The sequence below is a fragment of the Biomphalaria glabrata genome, chromosome 15, assembly GCF_947242115.1.
Source record: "Biomphalaria glabrata chromosome 15, xgBioGlab47.1, whole genome shotgun sequence".
Classification (NCBI taxonomy): Eukaryota; Metazoa; Mollusca; class Gastropoda; family Planorbidae; genus Biomphalaria; species Biomphalaria glabrata.
In genome coordinates this window covers 32806538-32811137 of record NC_074725.1, presented here as the reverse complement: position 1 = coordinate 32811137, position 4600 = coordinate 32806538, and the positions used below count along the sequence as shown (strand labels likewise).

Genomic DNA, 4600 nt, shown 5'->3' with positions numbered 1-4600 from the left:
AAAATTGATTCTTGTGTTGTCAGGTAAAAGAAAAAAAAGTGCGAAATTTCAGCTTGATCCGATATTGGGTATAGGAGAAAACGCGCGTAAAAAAAACTGTTTACCACACAGACAGACAGAGTGACTTTGTAAATACTCGAAAAGACACAAATATGAAGGGTAGAATACATTTCTACAGGTACTCGTTCTTCTCCGGAGCCATTACAGAATTGCACGGGTTGCCTAAATCAGCCACAAAAAAACAATATCAGATTGTACGTGTCTATTTTGACATTTATAAGTAGATTAACCCATATGCATGCGTAGGGCATAATTGTCTTCAGTTTTGAAGTAAGGTCTATAACCTATCGGAAACTATTTTTTTTATCCAGTACAGTAGTAGTTCCCCTTTAAAACCATGCCAGGTGATGTAGAGATCATCTTTTTCTCTAGCTGACAGTTAACGAGGGTGCCATGTGGCCAGCACAACATACAACCGCCTTTTTCTCTCCAAAACTAATGCCAGCTACCCATTAAAGTTGGGTGGACTCAGAGGCGCCCTAAAGATGAGGAAATTTAAAAAATTCCCAGTCTTCACTAGGATTGGAACCTAGCGATTTACAACTCAGCCACCATAGTCTCCATAGTGCAGTACAATGTTTCAGTTGTAGAGTTGTCGTTCTTATTTCCAATTACCCCACTCGCCAGTCGCCACACACAGCGCAATGAAGAAACAAACTCATTTTTGCAGCAACTGACAGCAACTAACCAGCGGCGGACTGGCATTCGGGCAATTGCCCTGTGGGCTGGTACCCAAATTCATCAGGCGACAGACGAATGAAAGATGAGTAATAAAAAACATCTATAAGGTAAAGAAGCTTTCAAGACAAGAATAGAGACTGAAGACAAGATTAGAGAGTAAAGACAAGCTTAGTAATTAAAAACAATACTTGGGAATGAAGACAAGACTAGAGATTGAAGACAATACTAGAGATTGAAGACAAGACTAGAGATTGAAGACAATACTAGAGATTGAAGACAATACTAGAGATTGAAGAAAAGACTAGGGATTGAAGAAAAGACTAGGGATTAAAAAAAAAGACTAGGGATTGAAGAAAAGACTAGGGATTAAAAAAAAAGACTAGGGATTGAAGAAAATACTCGGGATTGAAGAAAAGACTAGGGATTGAAGAAAAGACTAGGGATTGAAGAAAATACTAGAAATTGAAGAAAAGACTAGATATTGAAGAAAAGACTAGAGATTGAAGACAAGACTAGAGATTGAAGACAAGACTAGAGATTGAAGAAAAGACTAGGGATTGAAGAAAAGACTAGGGATTGAAGAAAATACTAGAAATTGAAGAAAAGACTAGATATTGAAGAAAAGACTAGAGATTGAAGACAAGACTAGAGATTGAAGACAAGACTAGAGATTGAAGAAAAGACGGGATTGAAGACAAGACTAGAGATTGAAGAAAAGACTAGAGATTGAAGACAAGACTAGAGATTGAAGACAAGACTAGAGATTGAAGAAAAGACGGGATTGAAGACAAGACTAGAGATTGAAGAAAAGACTAGAGATTGAAGGAAAGACTATAGATTGAAGAATATACTACAGATTGAAAAAAAGACTGGAGATTGAAAACAAGACTAGAGATTGAAGACTACAGATTAAAGATGTATTACTTTGTAGATGAGTAGAGATTGAAGACAAGACTAGAGAGTGAACGTGTTTCACAAACGAAAAAGTTTAAATAATATAAATAAATTGAAAACCTCCTTACGTAACTAATTCGAGACCCACAGACATATGTTCATTGAGTTTTTTTCACTTCTGAAATACCACAACAAGACAACCGAAGTAAGATTGATTGAGACAGCTCTCGGGATTAGTATAATCATACAATTTAGTATATCCAACTTTGTCCTGTGTCTACGAGTATTGATTTTAGAGGTAACTGCAAATATTATTTAAGCATTTACAAACATATGGTGGATCACCTTGATTTGATGTAAATTTGAGAGAGAGAAGAGAGAGAGATACAAAGAAGGAGAAAGAGAGAATCTAGGGATCTAAGGGAGCCTCTGAGTCCAACCATCTCTAAAGACTCTAATAGGTACCGTTTGATTGTCAAAAGAGTTGAGCTGAAGGCTCTCCGAGCTCTAGGCGAGTAAGCCTGCTTGAACAACCGTTCTGTGTGGAAGAGGTCCAAGTCAATGCCTATGTAAGACATTGCTATTTCCGACGTATCTGGCACTCCGGGCGCATGGACTAGAATACATGGCCGAAAGCCGAGCACACCTGCAACCTCGCCATTTTCCTATGTTGTTCCAAGCTAACCGTGCAGGACTCGCTATTAATATAACGGTCCGTTGAGGAACGGCGCATGGATTATCGACAGGGACGTGGAAGCTCTCTTTCAACTCCGCACCGTGCAATGGGAAAGCTCTCGCATTCCCTTGGACACTCCCACAGGAGTTTTGTTTTGCTATTCACTTAGCCTAATCACTTCCTCAAATTATCGTTTCCACCAGAGTGCCACGTTGAGGCAGAATAGCGTACCCGGGCTAATGGGTACCCGATATTACATAAGGATAAGTAAAGGCATTTGGTCGTTGTATCTTATCAAACGTTGATGGGTATATGCTATGGTAGTCCATATCTATAATTTAAAAAAAAAAAAAAAAAAAAAAAGTTTTTACTTATTACTGCTCGAAACTTGCGTAATAAAATATTGTTATAACCCTATTGACATATGTGACACAGGCTAGTAATACAGTTTAGCGTGCTATATTGAAAGGCATGGGACAGTAGGCCTACTGGCATGAACTTTGCACGTGAATAGCGCCCGTGTTATGGTCATCTGATCATAACCCTGCGCAGACCAGAGACACAGTGTGTAAGAAAGCGGCAGTTCAAGACCGGAGAGCGTTGAGACCGGGACTGTTAGTCATGAAGTCGGTCCTGGTGCAGTCCTCCAGTGAAACGTACGAGTCCAGGAAGAGACAGTAGAGTTATGAGTTTAGTACAGTGATATACAGTCTAACGTTGTAGCCGTTGATTGTGTTGCCAATAGTGTCGTATTGGCTGTTTTATTTGACCATTATTAAAGTACCAGATTATTTGGAGCCTTGTTGTCAAGTTCTTGATGTGTTGATGTGCTGTGTGTGTTTAGCAGTGTTTACAGAAGACTGATTAGGAGAGAGAGGATCGTTACAATATGTATATATTGATTGTATACATCACATCTAATTCACTATAAAGACTTTGAATTAAAAAAAAAAAGATTTTCCCTTCTATTCTAAATATTTTGACATCTTAACAGTAGAATGTGGAACTCTTAAGAAATTAGTTTTATTTAATAAATTAAACTGTATCAATTGTCTCCCCTTGACTTAAAATGACACTCAGATAAACTCCCTTTAACATCTCTATACATCTCTATGCAAAATATGAATTCCATAGATATTGGTTCTGTGGTATGTATGTACGTGGTTTAGAATAGGAAAAATCTGTATAATAATGAGTAGATGAGATGAGTAGATGAGCGCATGAGATTTTAAGTATGTTTTTTAATGCCTCTATTCAGGTTACTGGTGAATGAGGTCCATTGAAAAAGACAGTCGACAGATCATGTGAGGTGCACCAACGGTCCAACATGTGTAATATGCAGATGTCTTCTTTTTATGCAGTAACGTCTGTATTTCATAAGATAAAATACTGTTATAAACCTGGTGGTGACACAAATGGTCGTAGGCTGTGTGTGTTTTTAGCCTACGCAAATCGCCCCAGTCCAGCGCTAGACGAGCGGTCAACCGTGACCAGTGACAGTACACGCCGGTTCGGCAAGAACCTGTGTGTAAATATTTCACACGCAAGTCACGGCGAAAGTGATCAACTGGAGTGGTCAAGCGACGGTTCTAGAAGGCCAGTAGAGACACTATATAAGAGCGAGTGTGTCAAGACACTTCGTTACCTCGCAATGTGACCAGTACGAGGCGAGATCCAGCACGGTGTGTGAAGTCAGTGCGGAGCAGAGACTAGGTTTTTGTAAAGACAGTGTTAATGTTGTTGCCAATTGCGATGTATTTGACATTAAACTGACTGATACTTTGGAGCCCTGAGTTGTGAGGTCTTTAAGTTCCTTGGGTTGTGTGGTGCAGTTTGAAGAGAGCCTGGATAGTAGGGGATACGTTACAATAAGATAAGATAAGATTCTTCTTCTTGAAACTGTCAGGTAGAGTTGAGCCTTCAGCTCTTGGAACTCTAAGCCAGCAAAAGTGAACAAGAGCTCCCTCTCACTGGCCTGAAAGTGGGTGGGTCAGACTCGCGCACTAAGACCCCCGCCATTTTCCTTTTCTATACTAAGCTAACCGTGCGGGACACGCCATTTATGAACGGCCCCTTGAGGAATAGCGCCTGGATTGTGACAAGGTTGTGGGAGCTTTTTTACAACTCCGCACAGTGCAATGAGGATGCTCTCGCACCCCCTTTGGCACCCCCACTGGAGTCTTGTTTTGCTACCCTTTAGCCTAATCGTTTCCTCCTACGATTGTTTCCACCAGGGCGCCACTATGAGGCAAGGTAGCATGCCCGGGATAAGATAAGACAGTTGAAGCT

General features: G+C 40.2%; 1 long non-coding RNA gene across 1 annotated transcript; it reads left to right on the top strand.

The window, feature by feature from the left end:
- The first annotated feature begins 739 nt into the window (after positions 1 to 739).
- Positions 740 to 4095, top strand: LOC129923136 (uncharacterized). Its single transcript, XR_008775073.1, has 2 exons — positions 740 to 848; positions 3570 to 4095. It is a non-coding gene; the product is annotated as an uncharacterized LOC129923136 (long non-coding RNA).
- The last annotated feature ends 505 nt before the right edge of the window (positions 4096 to 4600 follow it).